The sequence below is a fragment of the Mustelus asterias genome, chromosome 11 (assembly GCF_964213995.1).
Source record: "Mustelus asterias chromosome 11, sMusAst1.hap1.1, whole genome shotgun sequence".
Classification (NCBI taxonomy): Eukaryota; Metazoa; Chordata; class Chondrichthyes; order Carcharhiniformes; family Triakidae; genus Mustelus; species Mustelus asterias.
This window is the reverse complement of record NC_135811.1, coordinates 90,570,644-90,598,165: the sequence shown is the minus strand read 5'-3', so window position 1 is coordinate 90,598,165 and position 27,522 is coordinate 90,570,644. Positions and strand designations below refer to the sequence as shown.

The 27,522-nt window shown below is 44.5% G+C and overlaps 1 protein-coding gene across 2 annotated transcripts in view; it reads right to left on the bottom strand.

Annotated features, from left to right (window-relative positions):
- LOC144500649 (MAGUK p55 subfamily member 2-like) overlaps nucleotides 1-27,522 on the bottom strand; it is a 645,619-nt gene that overhangs the window by 373,939 nt on the left and 244,158 nt on the right. The window contains exon 1 of one of the 2 annotated variants that reach the window (XM_078223924.1): nucleotides 27,420-27,443. The exons of the other annotated variant lie outside the window; for it this stretch is intronic. The gene's annotated coding sequence lies outside the window, so the exon portion shown is untranslated. Of the gene's footprint in view, nucleotides 1-27,419; nucleotides 27,444-27,522 lie in introns of those variants that run through there. 2 annotated transcript variants of the gene reach the window in all.

Genomic DNA, 27,522 nt, shown 5'->3' with positions numbered 1-27,522 from the left:
TGGAATGAGCTGCCGGAGGAAGTGGTTGAGGCAGGGACATTGGCAACATTTAAAAGGCATTTGGACAGATACATGGATAGAAAAGGTTTGGGGGGATTTGGGCCAAATGCAGGCAAATGGGGTTAGCTTAGATGGGCTTCTTGGTTGGCATGGACCAGTTTGGGCCAAAGGGCCTATCTCCGAGCCGTAGATTCTATGATTCTGTGATCTTGGCTAATCTGATTGTATCCTCAACTCCACTTTCCTGACCTTTTTTAATACTTTCATGTGATGAGGGCATCGCTTTCTAATTTCTAAAAAATCATTAATAGGGTGTGGGCATCGCTGGCTAGGCTAGCATTTATCGGCCATCCCTAATTGCCCTCAAGAAGGTTGTAGTGAGCTGCTTTCTTGAACCGCTGCAGTCTGTGTAGTGTAGGTACACACACAGTACTGTTAGGGAAGGAGTTCCAGGATTTTGACCCAGTGACAGTGAAGGAACGGCGATATATTTCCCAGTCTGTATGGTGAGTGACCTGGAGGAAAACCTCCAGGGGATGGTGTTCCATGAATTGGCTGTGAACTGAGAGGCTTGCTCGGCCATTTCAGAGGGTCGTTAAGGGTCAAGTACATTGCTGTGGGTTTGGTAGGCTAGATCAGGTACATATAGCAGATTTCCGTCCCCAAGGGACATTAGCGAACCAGATGTGTATTTATAATAATCAATGATAGCTTCTTGGTCAACATCTGAGGAAGGATGCCCTTGCTATAGAGGGAGTGCAGCGAAGGTTTACCAGGCCGCTTCCTGGGATGGCACTATTGTCATTTGAGGAGAGACTAAGTCAGTTAAGATTATATTCATTGGAGTTTAGAAGAGTGAGAGGGGATCTCATAGAAACGTATAAAATTCTAACAGGATCAGACAGGGTAGACACACAAAGAATGTTCCTGATTGTGGAGGAGTCCAGAACTCAGGGTCATAGTTTGAGGATAAGGGGTAAACCTTTTAGGACTGAGGTGAGGAGAAATTTCTTCACCCAGAGGGTGGTGAATGTGTCGAATTCACTACCACAGAATGTAGCTGAGGCCAAAACATTGTGTGATTTCAAGAAGAAATTAGATATAGCTCTTGGGGCTAAAGGGATCAAGGGATATGGGAGGAAAGGCAGGATCAGGATATTGAATTTGATGATCAGCCATGATCAAAACGAATGGCAGAGCAGGCTCCAAGGACCAAATGGCCCACTCCTTCTATTACTGAGACAAGTTACCAATTTCAAATTCCAACAGCCGCTGTGGTGGGATTGGAACCCATGTCCCCAGAGCATTAGCCTGGATCTCTATATTATGAGTCCAACAACACTACCACTATGCCACCATTTTCCAAATGTCCCCCCAAATTACCGCCAAATCCCTAGTCAATCAAAAATCAAACTCAACCTTGTATATGTTCAATGATCCAGCCTGCACTGCTCTCTGGCAAAGAGAATATCAGAGACTAACGACCCTCAGAGAAAAAACGTTCTACTCATCGCAGTCTTAAATGGGGGATAGAGTCAAGATCGAAATTCAATAAATAGGTGTTTTTAGGAAATTAATCTGTCATTTCCAGTTGTATAAAAATAAAACATTAACAGGATTTGAACGATGAAATTCTACATCCCATAGAAGGGTAGCAAGAGGTTAAAATATATATGTGGAGGATTCAGATGTTCCGAATGACCCACACAATTGTCATGCGGAGCTCAAAGACTTCAAAAGGATTCTGCAGCATTATAGAATTATACAGCGGTCATGCATAATTATTACCCAGAAAATCTGCTGCTGAATGTTTTATTGCTAATGAATAACATTAATCAACTCACTGCTGCGGTTAGTGTAGTGTGAATTCCGCCCCCCCTACTTTATACCTGCTCGAGAGAATTTGAAAACAGCTGAGAGTCAGGAACAGTTACCTGTTCAAAAGAATTAGCTGGATTGAAAGATTTTTGTATTCATGGTCACCTTGGGGATTGGAGGCTTTGAAAAGAAAAGTATATACAAGAGGATTTGGTCTTCCATTCTCAAGCATGGCAAATAATGCAGCAACTGGAGAAAGGTTGTAAGATCCTGGCATCCATTATTGATGACAATTAGTTTCCTTGATGAACTGAACCAAGCTCATTGACTTACAGTTGCCAAGTGCAGGCCAAGCGATGTCAGATTAATATCAGCTGTGGCTCAGTTGGCAGCAACTTTACCTCGGAATCAGAAGGTTGTGAGTTCAAGTCCGACTCCAGGAGTTGAACACAAGGATCAAGGCCTATACTCCAGTGCAGCGCTGAGGGAGTACTTCACTGTCAGAGGTGCTGTTGTTCAGATGAAATGAGAATCCGAGGCCTGGTCTTTATTTTTTATTCATTCATGTGACATGGGCGTCATTGGCTGGGCCAGCATTTATTGCCCATCCCTAGCTGCCCTTGAACTGAGTGGCTTGCTCGGCCATTTCAGAAGGCATTTAAGAGTCAACCACATTGCTGTGGCACTGGAGTCACATGTAGACCAGACCAGGTAAGGACGGCAGATTTCCTTCCCTAAAGGACATTAGTGAACCAGATGGGTTTTTCTAATCGACAATGGTTTCATGGTCATCTGTAGATTCTTAATTCCAGATATTTTTTATTGATTTAAATTCCACCATCTGCTGTGGTGGGATTTGAACCCGGGTCCCCAGAACATTAACTAAGTTCCTGGCCTAATAGTCTCGCAATAATACCACTAGGCATTCGCCTCCCCACTATTCTGCCCTTGACTCTCAGGATGGCAAGCGCAGATCGCTTACCATCCTCAAATATTCTACCCGCTGTGACTGTTTGACCTAGTCGTTAGTGCTCTTAACTCCTTCCAAATCAGAAGGGTGTGGGTTCAAGTCTTGCTCCAGGACTCTGTTGGTTGACACACAGCAATGTGATGCTGGGGAGGCCCACATTGTCAGAGGTGCCGTCCTTAGGAGAAGACATAAAACTAAGGCCCTGTGTGCCTGTCCTAAGGTTTAAAGATCCCATGGCTCTACATGAAAGTCAGGGAGGGAGTTTGCCTGGCATCCTCATCAACATTCATCCTTCAACCCAGCTAGCATCAGTAACATAGGAACATGGGAAGTAGGAACAGAAGAAGGCAAATTCAGCCCTCCAAGCCTGCTCCGCCATTCAATTAGATCATGGCTGATCACTCCCTGGTCTCAAACCCACCTCCTCACTTGTTCCCCATATCCCTTTATCCTCTTTTTTATGAGAAATATATCTATCTCCTTCTTGAAACCATTCAATGATTTAGACTCTATGCGCTATGGGGCAGCGAGTCCCACAAATTCACCACCCTCTGCGAGAAGTAGTTCCTCCTCATCTCACTTTTAAATCTATCGCCTCTCAACCTATACCTGTGACCTCTTGTTCGAGATTGCCCCACAAGAGGAAACATTTGGTTCACATTTACTTTATCAATCCCTTTTAAGATTTTATATACCTCGATCAAATCCCCTCTCATCCTTCTAAACTCCAGCGAGTACAAGCCCAAACTGTTTAATCTCTCCTCATACATCAATCCCTTCATCCCAGGAATCAATCTGGTGAACCTTCTCTGAACTGCCTGCAGTGCCACCACATCCTTCCTCAAATAAGGGGTCCAAAACTGGACACAATAGCCCAGATGTGGTCTCACCAACACCCTATACAATTGCAACAACACTTCTCTACTTTTATACGCCAGTCCTTTTGCAATAAATGTTAATCTCCCATTTGCCTTTGTAACTACACATTAAGGCAAGGTTTTTAGTTGCTTCAGTTTCTATAGACCAGCGCACACGTAGACTATGACTCAAAACATGATCTGCATGCACAGTATCTAGGACCGCAGTCATCCAGGTGAATAGTGATTCTAGAATATGCATTGGAGAAAGTGTGGGATTCTACTGTGCACCTTCAATCTTTCAAACTAACTGAAAATACAAACTGTTTGAGGCTAATTCTTAGCCCGGGGGCAAAGTCTCAGGATAAGTGCTTGGCCATTTACAGCTGATTAAAGGAAAGATTTCTTCGCTGAGAAGGCTGTAAATCCTCTGAGGATTGGGGACACCTAATCATTGAGTATATTCTACACTGAGATCAATAGATCTTTAGACACTAAAGAAATCAAGGGATGAGGAATCAGGGAGAAAAGTGAAGCTGAACTTGAAGATTAGTCAGTCTTACTGAAGGGTGGAGTAGCCTCAAGTGGCTATCTAGCCTATTTCTGATCCTACTTCTTATCTATTTATATGATTTATATTTTTGAAGGTATATCAGAATCCCTATAGTGCAGAAGAGACCATTTGGCCCATTTAGTCTGCAGACTCTCCGACAGAGTAACTTACCCAGGTCCCCCCCTCCCATCTTATCCCTGTTCCTCACACTCCATCTGACGAAGGAGCAGTGCTCTGAAAGCTTATGGTATTTGCTACCAAATAAACCTGTTGGACTTTAACCTGGTGTTGTGAGACTTCTTACTGTGTTCACCCCAGTCCAACGCCGGCATCTCCACATCCTCACACATTTAGCATGGCTAATCCATCTAACCTACATATCTTTGGACACTAAGGGGCAATTTAGCATGGTCAACCCATTTAACCTGCACATCTTTGGACCGTGGGAGGAAACCGGGGCACCCTGAGGAAAGGCATGCAGACACGGGGAGAACGTGCAGACTCCTCACAGTCACCCAACACCAGAATTGAACCCGAGTCCCTGGCGCTGTGAGGCAGCAGTGCTAACCACTGTGCCACCCTGTGTTTTTACAGCGGGTTTTGAGTGTATCTGGTTGTGCACGTGTATAACTTTGGAAGTCTAAAGCATCAGTGTCACATACAACCCCCACCATGTATGGACTCTCTCCACCCTCTTAGTTTTTTATAACTGAGTGATTCGGTGGGGGGCATAAATTTTCAAAGAAATTTGTTGGTTCAAGCTCTACTTCAGGAGCTGAGTGCATACTTAGGCTACTACAACAGGAGCGGTACGTGGGGGTTGCTCCATTGTCAACGGACAGCCACTGTCAGCTGAGACGACAGAGAAAAACATTTTTATACTGAGAAAGGCAATGGCCTGGAACTAGCTATCTCCACGGGTGACTGAATCAGAGACAATGGGCTGGATTCTCTGACCTCGCTTGCAGCCAGGATTCTCCTGTCCCGTCCCGTCCCGCTGCAGTGAACACAGATTTGGCTGAGCACCAAGTTCTCCAGACGCACTGGAAGCATCGGCGGGACATTAGTGGCTGAAGAATTCCAGCCATTGAGTGATTTCATAAGGAATTTCTATGGGCACTTGAGGGTAGTTAACTTGCAAGGTTACAGGGATTTCGTGTAGGGGAATGAGGCTGATTGAAATGCTCTACAGGGAGCTGATATGGACTCAAATGGCCACCTTCTGTGCCATAACAGCACTGTGGGTGTGTCTACACCACATGGACTGCAGCAGTTCAAGAAGGCAGCTCACCACCAACTGCTCAAGGACAATTGGAACAAAGAACAAAGAACAATACAGCACAGGAACAGGCCCTTCGGCCCTCCAAGCCCGCGCCACTCCCTGGTCCAAACTAGACCATTCTTTTGTATCCCTCCATTCCCACTCCGTTCATATGGCTGTCTAGATAAGTCTTAAACGTTCCCGGTGTGTCCGCCTCCACCACCTTGCCTGGCAGCGCATTCCAGGCCCCCACCACCCTCTGTGTAAAATATGTCCTTCTGATATCTGTGTTAAATCTCCCCCCCTTCACCTTGAACCTATGATCCCTCGTGAACGTCACCACCGACCTGGGGAAAAGCTTCCCACCGTTCACCCTATCTATGCCTTTCATAATTTTATACACCTCTATTAAGTTTCCCCTCATCCTCCGTCTTTCCAGGGAGAACACCCCAGTTTACCCAATCTCTCCTCATAACTAAGCCCCTCCATACCAGGCAACATCCTGGTAAACCTCCTCTGTACTCTCTCCAAAGCCTCCACGTCCTTCTGGTAGTGTGGCGACCAGAACTGGACGCAGTATTCCAAATGCGGCCGAACCAACGTTCTATACATCTGCAACATCAGACCCCAACTTTTATACTCTATGCCCCGTCCTATAAAGGCAAGCATGCCATATGCCTTCTTCACCACCTTCTCCACCTGTGACGTCACCTTCAAGGATCTGTGGACTTGCACACCCAGGTCCCTCTGCGTATCTACACCCTTTATGGTTCTGCCATTTATCGTATAGCTCCTCCCTACATTATTTCTACCAAAATGTAGATGGAGATGGGCAATAAATGCTGGCCTAGCCAGCGACGCCCATGTTCCATGAACAAATATTTTTAAAAATGATTCTCTGACTCCAATTTATGTTCCATAAAAAGTTTAAGAGATCAAACAAAAGCAGATTGAATCGATTACAGTGCTTCATCTCACTTTGTAGATTTGGTTGCAATGCAATAAAATAGTCAATTCTCCATTAATACTCCAGGGATTCTAGAGTACGCTGCTTTGGAAGAGAGAGAAATCTGAAGAGTTTTATCAACCTTTTGTTAAGTAGTGGCGTAGCAAAGTCACAGTAGTACTTGGACCTGGATACCAGCCTGCTGACATATTTCTCCTGTTGATAGCCAAGTTGGCATGTTCCAATCTTGGGATAGAAACGATGGCACAGTGGTTTGCACTGCTGCCTCACAGCGCCAGGGATCTGGGTTGGATTCCTGACTTGGATCACTGTGTGTGTGGAGTCTGCACATTCTCCCCGTGTCTGCGTGGGTTTCCTCCGGGTGCTCCGGTTTCCTCCCACAGTCTGAAAGACGTGCTGGTTAGGTGCATTGGCCATGCTAAATTCTCCCTCAGTGTGCCCGAACAGACGTCGGAATGAGGCGAGTAGGGGATTTTCATTGCAGTGTTAATGTAAGCCTACTTGTGATACTAATAAATAAACTTGAAAAGAACTTTACCTTATAAGGTATGAATATAGAGATTCATCTGGACCCAAAACAGTACAGATCGTCAGACTTATCACATCTTCATTCTCTGCACGTTCACACAGTACATTATGCAGTATCACCAGGGTTTCCTGGATATAAAGATGGATGTTATAAATGCATTCTCACAGCACAGCTTGTGGCTGAGGCAAAGTGCCATGGGCCCTGCTGACTTCAGTGCACAAATTCTCAGCAATTGTTCCCAATGGAAAGGTCTCTATCAGTGGCACAAATTCAAAAACAATGGCATAAATCTTTCATCAAAATGGTTGGGCAACTAACCTTGTCAGCTGCAAGTACCAACCCATGAAACTTTCAACATATCCGAGTCCGATCTCAATGATACAATCTTTAGGTTCTATGGTGCGGCTTCCTTTAAATCCACAAGAGTTCCTGATTTCAGAACTGACCTGAACCAATTCTGGACTAAATAACGTTCTTTGCCAGAAGCTGATTTTTTTAAAATTCGTTCCTGGGATGTGGGCGTCGCTGGCTGGGTCGGCATTTATTGCCCATCCCCGAGGACAGGTAAGAGTCAACCACATTGCTGTGGATCTGGAGTCAAATGCAAGCCAGACCAGGTGAGGAGGGCAGATTTCCTCCCCTAAAGGGCATTAGTGAACCAGATGTGTTTTTATGACAATCGACAATGGTTTTGTGGTCATCATTCGACTTTTAATTCAGATTTTTATTGAATTCAAATTTCACCATCTGCTGTGGTGAGATTCGAACCCGGGTTCCCAAGAGCAATAGCTTTTGATTTTGACTTGATTTGATTTAATTTATTGTCACATGTATTAGTATACAGTGAAAAATATTGTTTCTTGCGCGCTATACAGACAAAGCATACCATTCATAGAGAAGGAAACGAGAGAGTGCAGAACGCAGTGTACAGTCATAGTTAGGATTTAGAGAAAGATCAACATAATGCGAGGTAAGTCCATTCAAAAGTCTGACAGCAGCAGGGAAGAAGCTGTTCTTGAGTCAGTTGGTACGTGGTCTCAGACTTTTGTATCTTTTTCCTGATGGAAGAAGGTGGAAGAGAGAATGTCCGGGGTGCGTGGGGTCCTTAATTATGCTGGCCGCTTTGCCGAGGCAGCAGGAAGTGTAGACAGAGTCGATGGATGGGAGGCTGGTTTGGGCAATGGATTGGGCTACATTCACGGCCTTTTGTAGGTTTTTGCGGTCTTGGGCAGAGCAGGAGCCGTACCAAGCTGTGATACAACCAGAAAGAATGCTTTCTATGGTGCATCTGTAAAGGTTGGTGAGAGTCGTAGCGGACATGCCAACTTTCCTTAATCTTTTGAGAAAGTAGAGCCTGGGTCTCTGGATTACTAGTCCAGTTTACAACAATCTGAGGTCCCTATCTGCTTCAAGAAGACGACCATCATCCCGGAATAAGAAAAACCAAGCAGCGTGCTTTAATGACTATCAGCCGGTGGCTCTGACATCCATCATTATGAAGTGCTTCGAAAGGTTAGTCATGGCATGAATCAATTCCAGCCTCCCAGACTACCTGGATCCGCTACAGTTTGCCTGTCGCCGCAACAGGTCCACAACAGATGCCATTTCCTTGGCCCTGCACTCAACCCTGGAATACCGAGATAACAAGGGCACCTATGTCAGACTCATATTTATTGACTACAGCTCAGCCTTCAACACTATTATTCCCATGAAACTCATCTCCAAACTCCATGATCTGGGCCTCATAACCTCCCTCTGCGACTGGATCCTGAACTTCCTAACTCACAGACCACAATCAGTAAGAATAGGCAGCAACACCTCCTCCATGATCATCCTCAACACCGGTGCCCACAAGGCTGTGTTCCCAGCCCCCTACTATACTCCTTATACCCTATGACTGTGTGGCCAAATTCCCCTCCAATTCGATTTTCAAGTTTGCTGACGACACCACCGTAGTTGGTCGGATCTCAAACAATGATGAGACAGAGTACAGGAATGAGATAGAGAATCTGGTGAACTGGTGCAGCAACAATAATCTCTCCCTCAATGTCAACAAAACAAAGGAGATTCTCATCAACTTCAGGAAGCGTAAAGGAGAACATGCCCCTGTCTACATCAATGGGGACAAAGTATAAAGGGTCAAGAGCTTCAGGTTTTTAGGTGTCCAGATCACCAACACCCTGTCCTGGTCACCCCATGCCGACACTATAGTTAAGAAAGCCCACCAACGCTTCTACTTTCTCAGAAGACTAAGGAAATTTGGCATGTCAGCTACGACTCTCACCAACTTTTACAGATGCACCATAGAAAGCATTCTTTCTGGTTGTATCACAGCTTGGTATGGCTCCTGCTCTGCCCAAGACTGCAAGGAACTACAAAAAGTTGTGAATGTAGCCCAATCCATCTCCCAAATCAGCGTCCCATCCATTGACTCTGTCTACACTTCCCGCTGCCTCGGCAAAGCAGCCTGCATAATTAAGGACCCCACGCACCCCGGACATTCTCTCTTCCACCTTCTTCCATCAGGAAAAAAATACAAAAGTCTGAGATGATGTGCCAACCAACTCAAGAACAGCTTCTTCCCTGCTGCCATCAGACTTTTGAATGGGCCTACCTCGCACTAAGTTGATCTTTCTCTACACCCTAGCTATATCTGTAACACTACATTCTGCACTCTCTCGTTTCCTTCTCTATGAGTGGTATGCTTTGTCTATATAGCGCGCAAGAAACAATACTTTTCACTGTATGTTAATACATGTGACAATAAATCAAATCAAATCAGTGACAAAATCAAACCACTACGCCACTGCCTCCCAATGCAATGCGAAAAATTAATCCACACACTTATACGTCTCTTAGTAGCTGGGTACTGAGTGATGTAAACATTGGTCCAACAATTGGCTACATGATACAAGAACAGAGTTTACACATTAATTTTATATCAACATTAAAATAGCAATTGATATTTCCATTGCAACTAAAAGTGTTTTTTTTATATTGTTTTAAAAATTCAGATTTAACTTCTATACTGATACATTATGGATCAACACCTCTTCTGCACTCAGTTTGTGAAATACATGGTACATGCTGCTACGCTAATCACCTTTCAACTATCCTCTCTGATCATTTATGTTCTACATTATTAATTTCTGTAAATTATGCACACATGTAATGACAACCCATGGAAGTGGGTTTTCAAAAAAAAAATGAAAACATTTCTCACTGGCAGATTGCAATCATCAACAAGAATCTGAAATCTATTTCCCGTCTAATTGAAAGACGAAGCAGAAAGTCCTGTGCACATCGCTTACAGCTAAAGAATACCAATTATATTCTCCTGCTCGTGCACTGTGCCACAGCGAACTGAACACCCTCAGAGGGCCCAAAAAACATGCTGCAGCTTGTCATTCCACCACTCAGTGAAAGCCAGTGATCAGCTCTCAGACTGAATGTTCACTCAGGCAGGGATGGTATCTGTGCAGTCAAGAAGAATTTGCGCTGTTGTGCTACAAGGTCCGACAGAGAACATTGACTGCGACTGGGGCCCCATTAAAACCCACAGCACTCAACTTTCATCATTTTCAATGGCATAACCATCATTTTCTCAAATTCCAGGAGAATGGGAGGAAGTAAAGCTTAAAAAGTTTATTTATTAGTGTCACAAGTAGGCTGCAATGAAATTATTGTGAAAATCCCCACACTCTGGTGGCTGTCCGGGTACACTGAGGGAGAATTTGGCATGTCCAATTTACCTAACCAGCACGCCTTTCGGATTGTGGAAGGAAACCGGAGCACCCGGGGGGAACCCACGCAGACACGGGGAGAAAGTGCAGACTCTGCACAGACAGTGACCCAAGCTGGGAATCGAACCTGGGTCCCTGGCGCTGTGAGGCAGCATTGCTAACCAGCACGCCGCCGTGCCATCCAGAATATGACAAGATTTTCGATAGACCTTATGGGTGCCTAATCAAATTGCAGACAGTTGCAACAATTTCAAATGAATGAATAATGAAGTCTCAATTGGAAAGAGAGAGTTTCTTGTATCTCAGACCACCCACATTGCATTCTCTATTCATGAGAATTGTTACGAACCCTGCTGATGTTAAATGTGAGGGCATGCCAAACCCAGAAGGATAATCTGGAACACCGGTTCGTAGTGGCATATGTATTTTTTTGGTATTGTGTGAGGAACGATGTACAACCCAATGAGGAAACAGTCCAGTTGTTGTGTGAACAATTAATAAAGAATATTTATTAACTTGAAAGAAAAACAAAAATACACCCGACAAGAAGGACTTTAATACTCTACGACACTTAAGGATACTGTGATACTGTTGATTATTCACACATAATTTTACATGAAACTATCCCTTGGTCCCTAAAGCTACCTACATTTTACCTGAACTCTGAGACATCAGTCCTTCTATGGTCTGGCTTACATGTAACTCCAGACCCACAGCAATGCGGTTGACTCTTAAAATGCCCCCTGAAATAGCCTAACAAACCACTCAGTTAAAGAGCAATTAGGGATGTGCAATACCTGTTGGCCCAGCCAGTGATGCCCTGACCCCAAGAACGAATAATAAAGCAATAATGATCAGTTACAGGACATCCTGCTTCATAATCACTTACTGGCGAAGGCTCAGTAGCTGCAATGCTCCTGAAATCTTCATCCAATTGAGGGATCCTGTGTATGTGTAGCTCTGTTTGCTTCAGTCTATGCATAGACTTCATTTTAAGATATTTCTGCCTATGCACAGTGACATTTAAACGCTAGACTGTAGGGGTTAACTAACTCTGCTAAGCTGAACAATTGTAGCTAACTTGACTACATGTAGAATCAGAAGGCATGATGGGTTAGCTAAAAATTGACTGCATTCCTGAAGGGTAAACAATGCAGGCAGACAACGGTTTCCAATAACTGCAGCTTCGAGGATTGTTTTTCTAGACAGAGACAACATGCGAAAAACACTTCCAATAATTAGATAAGGGTTGAAATATACTTTGATTTTAGAGTGTGTGTGTTCAGTTCAGTGTAGTACTTAGATTCCGCTCATTTCAGTTCATGTTTTTTTGTAGCGGGTCTGTGTGAGAAGCCAGTCCCCAAGTTCGCTTTCTGCTTGTCATTGCAATTCCTTAAGCTCTTTTCAATAAAAGAAAACCATTTTAAAACTTGTACCAATTCTGTCCTCTCGTCTCTTCAAATGAATGAATGGACCCAACAAATTGTTGGGATGACAATCAATCTTTCTGTTTTCCTGCAGGACAAGATCACCCACAACAAGCAGGAGCGCTGCCAGATCAGAGGTGGAATTCCAGACATCTGAGTCCTCACACCATATTCGCAGCAGGTCACAGAGATAGCCAGGGTAGAGTAGGACTGTGCCTGTGCTGAAGGCGAGGTAGGACTCCCTCAGGAAGCCAGTGAGGACAGGTTTGTGAAACATGATTTCCCTTTCTTAAAACTATATGGACTCTCCCAATCCTACCATTATTTTCTAAGTGTTCTGTATTCCATCCTTTATTATAGATTCGAGCATTTTCCATACTACTGATGTCAGGATAACAGGTCTATCATTCCCCATTTTCTCTTTTCTTCCTTTTTTAACTAGTGGGGTAACATTTGTGACCTTCCAATCTGCAGGAACCATTCCAGAATCTATAGAATTTTGAAAGATGGCCACCAATACATCTAGTACCTCAACAGTTGCCTCTTCCAACATGTTTCCACCTTTCTCTTGTCTCCCGCTCTACCCTACCTTACACCCATGGCATGCCACCCATTTCCAGCCTTTGCTCCACCATTCTACCTTACCACTGCACCCCCAGCACTCCTGCTGCTCCTTCAACTGCCTCCCATATCCAGCCTTTGCACAACTTGTTCTACTGGCACCCATTATGCATCAAGTTATAAGCGGTCCCCAAGAAAGCAAAAGCAGCCTCTGCTCACCCCAATGTCATGGAAGACGTGAAGCTTGCCAGGTGCAAGCTACTTTTACACAGTCATAAAAGTGAACATTCTAATTTCTTGCTGGAGGAGAAGTTTTAAGTTTATTTATTAGTGTCACAAGTCGGCTTAAATTAACACTGCAGTGAAGTTACTGTGAAAATTCCCTCGTTGCCATACTCCGGCGCTTGTTCGGGTACACTGAGGGAGAATTTAGCATGGTCAATGCACCTAACCAGCATGTCTTTTAGACTGCGGGAGGAAACCGGAGTACCCGGAGGAAACACATGTAGAAACGGGGAGAACATGCAAACTCCACACAGAAAGTGCCCAAGCTGGGAATCAAACCCGAGTCCCTGGCGCTGTGAGGCAGCAGTGCTAACCACTGTGGCACTGTGCCGCCCCTAAGTTAATTAGGCGGGGAAACATAATTCTGAAGAGGTGGCCTAATGAGCATGCATGACGTGCTAATGCACGCAGAAGGGCTTCCTGGCATTGTGCATCAGGAAGTTCGAGCTCCCTTTGAAATCCCAAGAACAGAATTCCTAGAGTTCATTCCACCATTGGGAAACTGACTTTTGACCTCAGACCAAATTAAGTTTCCCAGCCCACCATGCTTCCCGTTATTGGTGGGATCAAAATGTACTGACCTTATTTCATATTTCTATCAAATATTCCACACAAAGTATATTTATCTTTTAAAACCTTGCATTCTTAAAGCTACACCAAGTCGTAGCTATTGCTGAAGAACTGAAAAGTTAATGTCATATTTGTGGAATGCCATATTTCACAATTTGATGCTAAACCTTCCACAAAATTGTAACATAAGTGTATAGAAAAGTTATTTTTTTGTTTCACCTCTGACCATAATCCAATTTGTGTGCCCCAATCTTTATTTTTCTTTCTGTAAAATTATATTTGATAAAAGTGAAGGATAGAACATGCTCTTAACCCCCTGGTTGGCTGTCTGTGAGAAATTGGCAATATGATTGGCTGCTCAGTCTACATGATGAAATTGTCTGTTGCTCGATCTCAGAGATTTACCCAATAGCTGGCACCAGAATTAAATTAATATCAGGGAAGGTGAAATCCACAGCACAGAGTTCACTAGTTATTTCACAGAATAGAATCATAGAATCCCTGCAGAAAGAGGCCATTCGGCCCATCAGGTCTGCACTGACTCAGCATCTCACCCAGGCCCAAATCCCATAACCCCACGTATTTGCCCCACTAATCCCCCAATCTTGGAACACTAAGGGGCAATTGAGCATGGCCAATCCACCTAGTCTGCATCTCTTTGGACTGTGGGAGGAAACTGGAGGAAACCCACGCAGACACGAGGAGAATATACAAACTCACACATACAATTACCCAAGGCCGGAATTGAACCCGGGTCATATATGCTGCGAGGCAGCAGCGCTAACCATTGTGCCACCGTGCCAATCTCTGGACAGATTTCTTCAGGGTCAATGAAGGGTGCCATTGCTTTGTCATTGATTGCAAAATCTGAGCCATTGGGGGGACTTTCCACTCTCCTGTGAGACATATTTTCCAGCGACAGAGGCGGCTCACAATTGGCCTGAATCAGCACCTTCCAGTCCCACCAATGTCTACAGGGTTTTGTGTGCTCCGCAGCCTCCACTGCCATGGAACATGCCAGTGGGTGGGAAGAGGGGATCACCATTGGCAGGATTGGAAGATCCCAACGGCGGGAAGGGCTGGAAAATTTCGGCCACTGATTTTATTTTTGCTCAAAATTTCAATATAAAAAGATAAGGGGTGGGATTTTCCGGCCACGCTCACCCCAAGGCAGGAAAATCCTGCCTGAGGTCGACGAACGTTTCCATGGTCCACCCAACCCCCCAGTCTGTTATGATTCACACGGCGGACGGGACAGGAAAATTCCAGTGAAGGATTCTTTTTAAAAGTTATCATATCAATCAAGTAAAGAGCAAATTAGTCATACTTGATTCAATCGTGAATCATAGAATCATGGAATCCCTACAGTGCAGAAGGAGGCCATTCGGCCCATCGAGTCTGCACCTACCACAATCCCACCTAGGCCCCCTTCCTGTAACCCCCCCTATATTTACCCTGCTAATCCCCCTGACAATAGGGTCAATTTTACATGGCCAATCAACCTAACTCACACATCTTTGGACTGTGGGAGGAAACCGGAGCACCCGGAAGAAATCCACACAGACATGGGGAGAATGTGCAAACTCCAGAGGCAGTGGCCCAAGGTCGGAATTGAACCCAGGTCCCTTGCGCTGTTGGGCAGCAGTGCAAACCACTGTACCACTGTGCCGCCCCCTAAGCTTGAGGTGGGGGGGGGGGGGGGGGGGGGGCGGGGGTGACCAAGCTTATTTGCCTTTTATTTGGGCACAGTGTTTATGGGAACAAGATTTGCTAATGTTTTCAGCATTCATCCCAAGACTAAAATAGAAAGCTACTTTAACGTGCCAGAAAATCTCACAGCACAGCAATTTAAATCTATCCATGAAATTCTAAAATTTCCCAAATAGTTTCTGATACATCCAGAGAATAGGTTGGTATGGTTATTTAATGGGACAGGTAACCAAAAATAACACCATTTATCCATTCCTTCACTTATAAAGCCACAAATTCGCCTTGATCTTAAAGAATGGACTAAGCAAACTCAATCATCATCACCCCATGAACCCCTTATTACAGGTTCAGGGTCTTGCCTTAGATATTCTTCAAAATCGAGCAGTGGAAGTCAAACCTGTATACTTTTTGGGGTGTCTTATCTAGGGGTATATCCACACAGTTCAGCATTTAACAATACAAGGGGTTCAACCAACAACAGCCGCTTTGAATGTGATCTAGATATTCATGTCTTTCCACACGTGCGTTTCTCCAGTCTCTTCAGAGGCCGACTGAGGCAACATGCTGAGATGAAGTCTGACACAAATCGGTAAGCTGCTTAGTTGAAAGAGTGCGGCTTATCCTTGGATAACACAAAGTGATGAAAATGCTACACTTCTCCATCGACATAAAACAAATTCCAACAACACTTCTGCATATACTCCGTAACAGTATGGAGAAAGCTTCCTCCAGCAGCTTGGCTTCGAAAAAGATCAATTGCCTTCACAGCTGTTCTCAAGAATTGCAGCAGGATCTTGGTCAGTTGGGGAAGTGGGCCGAGAAATGGCAAATGGAGTTCAATACAGATCAGTGTGAGGCATTGCATTTTGGAAAGTCAAACCAAGGCAGGACTTTCAAGGTGAAAGTGAATGGTAGGACCTTAGGGAGTGTTGTGGAACAGAGGGACCTTGGAGTTCAGGTGCACGGTTCTCTAAAGGTGGAGTCACAGGTAGATAGAGCAGTGAAGAAGGCTTTTGGCATGCTGGCCTTCATCAGTCAGGACATTGAGTACAGAAGTTGGGAAGTTATATTGCAGTTGCACGGGGTGTTGGTGAGGCCATATCTGGAGTATTGTGTTCAGTTTTGGTCACCTTGCTATAGGAAAGATGTTATTAAACTGGAGAGTGTGCGGAAGAGATTTACAAGGATGTTGCCAGGACTCAAGGGACTGAGTTATATGGAGAGATTGGACAGGCTAGGACTATTTTCTTTGGAGCATAGGAGACTGAGGGGTGATCTTATAGAGGTGTATAAGATCATGGTTAGGGTGAATGCCTTTTTCCCAGGGTTGGGGAATCGAGAACTAGAGGGCATAGGTTTAAGTTAAGAGGGGAAAGAATTAATGGAAACCTGAGGAGCAACTTTTTTTACACAGAGGGTGGTACCTATGTGGAATGAGCTGCCGGAGGAAGTGGTTGAGGCAAAGACATTGACAACATTTAAAAGGCATTTGGACAGATACATGGATAGGGAGGTTTAGAGGGATATGGGCCAAATGCAGACAAATTGGATTAGCTTAGATGGGCTTTTTGGTCGACATGGACCAATTTGGGCCGAAGGGCCTGTCTCCGTGCCGTAGATTCTATGATTTTATGATATACTAATAATAAGTGTACATTTGTTCTGAAGTCACACATTCAATTACAACCAATAGTTCTAATGACTTCATTTATGTCGGGTGAATATAGTTAACCAGTTATAGCCTCTATATGATTGTTAAATTATAATAATTAATTACTAATGAGATACGCCAACATGGCTATACCATCCAAACCTGCTGCTTGTTATGGCTACCACCTTGTGGTTATCAGAGTTCTCACACTCTTGTCTCTTGGTCAGCTTGTTTGTGCTGGCCATCTGTAAGTGCGGGAATTGCACTGAAACATCTTCACTGCAGCTTCCCAGGGAGCTGTGCAGTAGTTAATTCACAGGGAGTTCCAGGGGAACTTTGCTGCGTTCAATGGTTTTAACCCTTCACCCAATAACAGACATGTAAAGTGTCCAGGACCAGAGAATTCTCAGAACAATGGGTGTTTATTTTATTACTAAGATCAGCTAATGAATCATTTATTGCTCAGTCTTTCAGAAAGCACTTTCCTTTGCATCCAAATCACCTGCAAATGCCGTATGTTCCCATAAGATTTTATACGTGCACTTTGCTTTTAAAGGAGTTTAGGATAGATTTCTGAGAGGTACATTTTCTGCAGAAAAACGATAAAATATAAATCCCAATCCCAACACCCCTTGAATAAGGCAATTTACTTGCGCTTTTCGGAAGTCTATCACACAACCAGAACCTGCACCGACAGGTTCAAGGCTAAATGACAAATCATTCTGTTCATATTGATAGGGGAACCACAGGTTGGCATCCTAGGTTGAAAACAGACTTATGTAAAACTCAGGTTTAAACCTTCGCTTATCTGAAGGAAACAGACTTCCAACACACATGTTCCAGAGGGACAGCTTCATAAAAACGCTTCCACGGATTAAATTTCACAACTTATAAATCGGTTAGAATCCATAGGATCCCGACAGTGCAGAAGGAGGCCATTAGGCTCATCGAGGCTGCACCAACTCTCCGAAAGAGCATTTACCCACACCCGACCTATCCCCGTAACCCCGCATAATGATCTTGGCTAATCCACCCAACCCACACATCTTTGGATATTAAGGGGCAACTTAGAATGGCCAATCCACCTAACCTGCACATCTTTGGACACGTAGGGGCAATTCAGCAAGGTCAATCCACCTATCCAGCACATCTTTGGACTGTGGGAGGAAACACCTGGAGGAAACCAAGGCAGACACAGGGAGGATGTGCAAACTCCACACAGTCATCCAAGGCCAGAATCGAGCTTGGGTCCCTGATGCTGTGAGGCAGCAGTGCTAACCACTGTGCCACCGTGCCACCTGTTAGGTGGACAGTTTTTCTATTTCTTGAAGGGCATATTAAAAATAAACATATACTCTCCCTTTGAATATTCTCCAGCCTTTAATACATTTGTTATACCACTGCTTGCACATTTATTATATCTGAGAAAAAGTCATAGTACAAAAAACGCAATTTAAGCTCCAACTTTTTTTCCAGTGACATCCTCATAAAAATGACTGCATGTCTCAAGGAACTTTGATTGGGACAATCCAATGAAGATTTTTGATTTGATTTGATTTATTATTGTCACATGTATTAGTATACAGTGAAAAGTATTGTTTCTTGCGCACTATACAGACAAAGCATACCGTTCATAGAGAAGGAAACAAGAGACTGCAGAATGTAGTGTTACAGTCATAGATAGGGTGTAGAGAAAGATCAACTTAATGCGAGCTAAGTCCATTCAAAAGTCTGATGGAGCAAGGAAGAAGCTGTTCTTGAGTCAGTTGGTATGTGTCCTCAGACCTTTTTATTGTTTTTTGTTTATTAGTCACAAGTAAGGCTTATGAAGTTACTGTGAAATTCCCCTAGTCGCCACATTCTGGCACCTGTTCGGGTCAATGCACCTAACCAGCACATCTTTCAGACTGTGCGAGGAAACCGGAGCACCCGGTGGAAACCCTTGCAGACACGGGGAGAATGTGCAAAATCTACACAGACAGTGACCCAAGCCAGGAATCGATCCCGTGTCCCTGGCGCTGTGAGACAGCAGTGCTAACCACTGTGCCACCGTGCTGCCCCTCTTTTTCCAGATCTTTTTCCAGATGGAAGAAGGTGGAAGAGAGAATGTCTGGGGTGCGTGGGGTTCTTAATTATGCTGGTTGCTTTTCCGAGGCAGCGGGAAGTGTAGACAGAGTCAATGGATGGGAGGCTGGTTTGAGTGATGGACTGGGCTTCATTCACGGCCCTTTGTAGTTTCTTGCGGTCTTGGGCAGAGCAGGAGCCATACCAAGCTGTGATACAACCAAAAAGAATGCTTTCTATGGTGCATCTGTAAAAGTTGGTGAGAGTCGTAGCGGACATGCCAAACGTAGTTCACACCAGAAAGCAAAACAATTACTTGATGGCAAACCTGCAGTGAGCATTTGAACTTTTTGTAAATGAGGTGTTATTCTTCTGAAAGTTACTGTTTTCCCTACAGTAAAATGATTGCTATCTGTAAGAAGCCGTAAGTGTAAACCTTCCAGATGCAATCCAATGGATTTGTCAATTCTGTGATTTACATGGTTAGCTGACTTGATCACAGAGGAGATCAATGCTGGCTCAAACCACCGATCAGCCAATGAATTGCAGTGTAGTATAGCTTCTGTTATGACCCAACGCATCAAATAACCAACCCTTGCTGGGATTATTAGTGGGAGGCACAGAATATTGCAGTGCCCACCTGTAGCAATTTATAGAAACAAGCCACGTTCTGCAGATTTCAACCTGCGAAACCCACAGACCAGATAGAATGTGGATTTTATACCCTGCCCAGTGAGAGGATATCCTGCCAATCAGGAAACTGGAGGGGTCAGGTGCAACTTTGACTTTATAACCCAGTTAATTGACATCAGGGTAATTATTGGGTAGGCTTTAAAATCAGTTCTTCACCTGTTGTAATGAAGTTGGTTACAGAATGTGTCTGTTAAGAATGTTTTTTTTAGTCGTCTTAAATTTTAAAGTTTATTTATTAGTGTCACAAGTAGGCTTCCATTAACATTGCAATGAAGTTACTGTGAAAATCCCCGAGCTGCCATACTCCAACGCCTGTTGGGTACACTGAGGGAGAATTTAGCATGGCGAATGCGCCTCACCAGTACGTCTTTCGGACTGTGGGAGGAAACCAGAACACCTGGAGGAAAGCCACGCAGACACGAGGAGAATGTGCGGACTCCTCACAGACGGTTACCCAAGGCAGGAATCAAACCCAGGTCCCTGGTGCTGTGAGGCAGCAGTGCTAACCATTGTGCCACCGTGCCACCTGTCCGCATGTTGACATTAGATATATATTAACTACTTGTAACTATACAGAGAAAGAGAAACTAGGAGGAATAGGCTATTCGGCCCTTTGAGCCTGCTCTACTATTCAATATGATCCTGGTTAATCCTCGATCTCAATGCCATTTTCCTGCTTTCTCTCCAAAACCATTGATGCCATTAAAATCTAAAAAGAAATCTCTCTCTTTCTTAAATACACTCAGTGACACAGCCTCCACAGACTGCTGTGGTAGAGAATTCCACTGTATACACAATAAAGAGTACAGGCAAGAAGCTATCTCCATGTCCAAATCTTAACATGTCTCTGGTCAACGCAACAATGACCCTTGCTCTGGGTCATGCACCTTCTTACATGATTGTGTGGGTGTACTCAGTTCCACATCAACACTGTATACGTCAGGCCCTACATCAGCCAATCCTGTGGGTTTTCCAACCTGCGCATTAGGTTAAAATTGCCCCCTTCATTTTCATACTGGCTCTCTCAATACTCCAAACTTAGCAAGTGTTTGTTTAGGGTCACACCTGGATAGATATTTTAACCACAGAATCCTGATAGACACTTTTGCATCAAATATTTACATGCTTTTGTGTGACTTTATACTTCTGTATTTCAAGTTTATTTATCGGTGTCACAAGTAGGCTTACATTAACACTGCAATGAAGTTACTGTGAAAATCCCCTAGCGTGAAGGAATGGACAAATGGTTTTATTTTTGGCTATCTGTTCCATTAAAGTAGCCATAACAACCTATTCTCTGAGAATTTTAGATATATTGATGCCTTCAGTTTGAGAATTGCACTTAAGAATGGTACCAAGCGGTGAATTTAGGGAATGAATGATTTTCCCTTTCTGAAGTTGGCTATAATAATTGGCATGGCACACTTTGCAAATCCACCCCACTGAAGTATTACTTTTGCCCAATGAATCTAAAGTCAAATGAGGAATGTTGCACTACTTTCAAAAGAATTGCTACCCACCAACCAATATTTAAAAGGAAATGCAACACGTTCAGAAAATAATGCGTAAATGAAAAAAAAGTGTCCATTTTCTTTATTCTTTCATGGCATGTGGGCGTCACTGGCAAGGCCAGCATTTGGTGCCCACCACTTGAACTGAGTGACCCTTGAACTGAGTGGCATGCTCAGCCAATTCAGAGGGCAGTTAGACAGTTAGTCTCCGTCCATTAAATCTCTCAGAGTTTACTCCACCCATTAACTCTGTTTCTCTCCTCACAGATGCTGCCAGACCTGCTGAGTATTTCCAGCATTTTCTGTTCTTATTTCAGAATTCCAGCAACTGCAGCGTTTTGCTTTCCTGCCATGTCCAATCAACCTGGCTTTGTCTGTAAACCGGTCTGCTGGTTCACTCAGCAGGCATCTAAAATGAGAAGAAACTAGTTTGAGTTAAATCGTAATATCTTCCATCATTGAAGCCACGAGAAGCAATGAAATCCACTCCTCGCTGATAAAGAAATGTTCCAATCCCTCACGATGTTCAAGCTCATTCCTTGCGTCTGTAATTTGGGAAAATAAAACACTCCACGTAGAAATCCATCTCTCCCCAGAAACGAAATGAGAAGTCTTAATATATACATCAAGCAGGCGGGCTTTTGGGCCTGCATTTCCTGCTGCTATCGACTGTTTATTCTGTTTTTGTTACACAACAAATTGGTCTCGGGGCTCAAGTCTTTTTCCTGAGGTACGTCTTGCAGATTCAGAATCTGGCTCTCAACCAAAAGAAATCAGGAATGTATTGAGTTCCAGTTAAACTACTGGTGTTGGGCTTTTCATTAATCCCCACAGTAATGGTTTGCAGTCAATTGCAGGGCTATAACCTTCTATTTTCCAAATTCCATCAAGCTGTCAGCCAGGAAACATAATTAAGAGTAAATAAGATTTAAGTCCAAACAGGTCCAACGGGCTGTTATGCAGAACATGAATAATGCAGGGCACATGTAAACATTTCTTCATTACGGACATTTCTCAGGTCGGTTCCTGCCGACCATAGCCAAGAACTCCCTCAATTACAGAAATGTGCACAGAGCGCACGATACTGCTCAGTGTTTCCCAACGTGCTTGTGTGAAGCACTCACCATAAATATTGGCATAGCCCCGTGGACTGAAGATAACAGCAACGAAGGCGGATAGTACGACCACAGTAGCAAGTTTTTTTTCATATTTATATTGACAACAGAAACAACTGTGCTCAAAATGCGCCAACAGAAATTCTAATTTACCGCTGTGATTCCGTGACCTCCCACATCCTTAGAATTGCCAGCTCCACTTCATAGCTAATTCAAGTGATTTATTGCGATATGATTTGTTACCACTCAGATCCTCTCAATAATCAGCATCTCCACTCCCTTGGGGGTTCTGTATGCAAAATTGCAGCCACTTGAACGTCAGATTGTGCTAAACAATGTAAGTGGATGCAAGTATGCAAGAATCATCGCGGATGTGAAATCATTTATTCCATTCAAAGTCTTAAATTTGCTGAAGTGATGTGTTCGAAGGCTGGCATAAGACAAAAATATTAAACATCTTTCTGATTCTCAGAAACACAGCACCTTTCAGCTTTTACATGTGCAATACTTTGAACCTATAAGATTTTGAAAAAAGTGTTTAAGACACACACTTAAATTCTTTAAGACGCGCACTGTTTGGTACCCTCCATGAAAAGGTCATGGAAGGTCCTGCACCTGCCACTACAGTAACTGACTTCATTAGTAAGTGTGTAGAAGACTGTGTGCCAAAGAAGTAAATCCATATGTTCCCCAACCGGAAACCATGGATGAACAAGGATATCCACTGCTTGCCGAAGTCTAGGTCTGAGGCATTCAAGTCAGGTGACCCTGATCTATACAAGAAATGATGTGGAGATGCCGGCGTTGGACTGGGGTAAGCACAGTAAGAAGTCTCACAACACCAGGTTAAAGTCCAACAGGTTTATTTGGTAACAAATACCATAAGCTTTCGAAAGCTTATGGTATTTGCTACCAAATAAACCTGTTGGACTTTAACCTGGTGTTGTGAGACTTCTTACTGTGCTATACAAGAAAGCCAGATACGATCCAAGGAGATCCATCAAAGATGTCAAAAGATAGTACTGGACCAAGCTACAGTCCCAGGCTAGCCACACAGACCCTCGCCGACTATGCAAGGTCTGCAAGACATACCAGGCTACAAGATGAAGGCATGTAAAATCACCAGCTCCAACGCGCCTCTCCCTGATGAGCTCAAAGCATTCTATGCCCGTTTTGAGCAAGAGGTTAGCAGAGCATGCCCTCCACCCTGGAAGCCCTGGATGAACCTGTATCTGGGATCGCCATTGCAGATGTCAGAGCAGCTTTCTCGAAGGTCAACCCATGGAAAGCGACTGGCCCGGATAGGATACCCGGACGAGCACTCAGATCCTGCGCGGATCAGCTGGTGGGGATATTTGCAGACATCTTCAACCTCTCTTTACAACAATCTGAGGTCCCTATTTGCTTCAAGAAGACAACCATCATCCCAGTACCAAAGAAAAGCCAAGCAGCGTGCCTTAATGATTATTGTCTGGTGGCTCTGACATCCATCATTATGAAAGCTTCGAAAGGTTAGTCATGGCACGAATCAATTCCAGCCTCCCAGACTGCCTGAATTCACTACAGTTTGCCTACTACCCCAACAGGTCCACAGCAGATGCCATTTCCCTGGCCCTGCACTCAACCCTGGAACACCTAGATAACAAAGACACTTATGTCAGACTCCTATTTATTGAATACAGCTCAGCCTTCAACACTATTATTCCTACGAAACTCATCTCCAAACTCCGTGGGCTGGGCCCTGGCACATCCCTCTGCGACTGGATCCTGAACTTCCTAATCCACAGACCACAATCAGTAAGGATAGGCAACAACACCTCCTCCACGATCATCCTCAACACCGGTGCCCCTCAAGGCTGTGTTCTCAGCCCCCTACTATACTCCTTATTTGACTGTGTGGCCAAATTCCCCTCCAACTCGATTTTCAAGTTTGCTGACGACACCACCGTAGTGGGTGGGATCTCAAACAATGACAAGACAGAGTACAGGGATGAGATAGAGAATCTGGTGAACTGGTGCAGCAACAATAATCTCTCCCTCAATGTCAACAAAACGAAGGAGATTTCATCGACTTCAGGAAGCGTAAAGGAGAACCTGTCTACATCAATAGGGACGAAGTAGAAAGGGTCAAGTGCTTCAGGGTTTTGGGTGTCCAGGTCACCAATGACCTGGGTCCTCGTCCCCCCCGTGCCGACACTATAGTTAAGAAATCCCACCAACGCCTCTACTTTCTCAGAAGACGAAGGAAATTTGGCATGTCAGCTACGACTCTCACCAACTTTTACAGATGCACCATAGAAAGCATTCTTTCTGGTTGTATCACAGCTTGGTATGGCTCCTGCTCTGCCCAAGACCGCAAGAAACTACAAAAGATCGTGAATGTAGCCCAATCCATCGCCCAAACCAGCCTCTCATCCATTGACTCTGTCTACACTTCCCGCTGCCTCGGCAAAGCCGCCAGCATAATCAAGGACCCCACGGACACTGGACATTCTCTCTTCCACCTTCTTCCATCGGGAAAGAGATGCAAAGTCTGAGGTCACATACCAACCGACTCAAGAACAGCTTCTTCACTGCTGCCATCAGACTTTTGAATGGACCCACTTCGTATTAACTTGATATTTCTTTACACCCTAGTGTGACTGTAGCACTACATTCTGCACTCTCTCGTTTCCTTTTCTCTGAACGTTATGCTTTGTCTGTATAGCGTGCAAGAAACAATACTTTTCACTGTATCCCAATACATGTGACAATAATAAATCAAATCAAATCAAAATCTTTGGGCAGAATTCTATGTTTTCGAGGCTAAGTGTGGTGGCAGCACCTTTCCCATTGGTCAAAGTGGCAGGATCCCGCATTAATTATGCACAGGTGAGTTTCCCTCCAAATCACCTGGTGGGCCGGCAGCTAACTTGTCCACTGGACTGAAGCTGACGGGTTCAAAGGTCTCGGCGCCATATTTAAATACCAGTCCAGCACACTTCTATCACTCTCTCCAGCCCACCTGTCTTGCAGGATGTCAGCAACCCAGAGGGAAAAGGCTCGTAGCCTCAAGAAGCAGTCTGTTGCTTGAATCAACCACAATCTCCCTGAGCCCATCACCTGCGAGCTGCCCAGACCCCACTCGGACCTCATCCCACCCACTCTGGAGTCTTCATCCATCCCCTTCCAATAAACAGTGCGGCATCCCTTTGACCCCCTTGTCTGTGAGCTTTTCATGCAGCTTTGTCGGAGTCCGGCTTCCCTCCCCTCAGTCTTCCCTCTGCCTTCCATTGTTCGTCATCCTTATCCACCTCCTTGCCCCTTTGACTGCCATTGTGAGCCCTCACCCAACCTCCACTCCTGACCCCCGCCGCCTCCCCCCTCCTCCCCACCTCCCTGCACAGCACTCCATCTACATTGCCCTCCTTGTCTTCATCAGGACATCACCCGCCCCTCCCCCACCACCACCTCGCACTTCGGGCCTTTGTTGCGGTGACTGCATCAATCCCGCAGCAGAGTGCTGTCCAGATAGAAGCTGGTGTGTGGCACCAGGGAAGGAGACCCCCATACTCCCTAACCCCAGGCACAGTACTGGTCCCTGATGGTGAGACAGGAGGATGTATGGGTCCAGCAGCACGGTGCTGTCCATGAAGCGCAGCACAGCATGTAGATGGAGGACAGGATACAGTCTGCCCTGACAGAGTGGCTTCAATGCATCAGGAGCACTACAGCACTATGGCAAAAGACTCTGTTGCACTCACCTGAAAGCCTCTTCTTAACTGAGAACTGCTTTGTGCATGCCACTCTTCAGCAATCAAGTTTTAGACCAACGTGGTTTCCCACTGACACAATACAAGATTGAAAGGCTTGACAGGATTTTGGCTGCCAACTGTGTTAATGAGCAGTCATGTGATGCAAATTAATGCAAATGGCACACATGCCAACGGACAGTGGGAAGACCAACCCGCCATTAACCCAGCATTGAGAGAATTGCAACACCATTTTATGCCAATGGGTTTCCAACTTTTTGACTCCTGCCAGATTCTCTGCAAGTAGGTTGGGAGAATTTTGCCCTTTGTTTCAACTATTTACTTTCTAAAATATTGGTTTAGAAAACAGTGAGGCTAACAACATTCACCACTATCTGTGCACAAAAAGCAACTCCTTGTGAGGTGACTTGACACTCAGTCCCATCAAGTGTCGTTAGTATCGATCGCAAATGGCTGATCATTGCGGTACCCCACGGTTCGAACCTTTTACGAAATCTTCCCCCACCACCCCCAGCCCCCCACCCAACCCTTAAAACACCAGTGCCCTCTGACACTGCAAAAGTGAAGCATCAAGAGATCAGATTTTGCTTTTAATTTAATGGCTCAAACTCAAGAAAAAGATACTTGATTAAAAAATTCCGCTTGGTGAACACAACCCATTCCAGCGGCACGGTGTCACAGCGGTTAGCACTGCTGCCTCACAGCTCCAGGGAGCTTGGTTCGATTCCCGGCTTGGGTCACTGTCTGTGCAGAGTCTGCACGTTCTCCCTGTGTCTGCGTGGGTTTCCTCTGGGTGCTCCGGTTTTCCTCCCACAATCTGAAAGACGTGCTGGTTAGGTGCATTGGCCATGCTAAATTTTCCCTCAGTGTAACCGAACAGGTGCCAGAGTGTGGCGACAAGGGGATTTTCACAGTAACTTCATTGCAGTGTTGATGTAAGCCTACCTGTGACACTAATAAATAAATCTTTTTTGAACTTTTCAGCAAGTTGAAAACCCCAGCATCCATCCTCCTGTCAATGGGAAGTCGCTTAACTGTTTTTCTACCAGACTGTCCTGTAACATGGTGCATCTTAACGTGTTAATATTCAGCCCTTTCTATAGGTACAGGACGAAAACCAAAACTCACTGACACTAAACTGATACACAGTACATTATGTTTAGCATAGCTCCAAATTACATTTCAGTCATGCTCTTAACCTCAAAATCGAAGATCAAGCCTAGACAGGGAAGCATCAAGACTTTTCTGACATGAAGTGACCAATTTTATAGGCAGGTTTAATGATTTTTGTCAGAAATGCATAATTTTGAGTCTGTGTTGCTATAAAGGTCATTTTTAGCAGAATACATTAACCTAAGTGAAGGAGAAAAACAGTTATTTACCATGTTCAATCATATGGTACACGATGCCCTTGTCAGAAACAGGTCCAGCTCTCGCTTGGAGCAATACAGTGAATCAGTGTTCATCAGATGAGCGGACAACCTA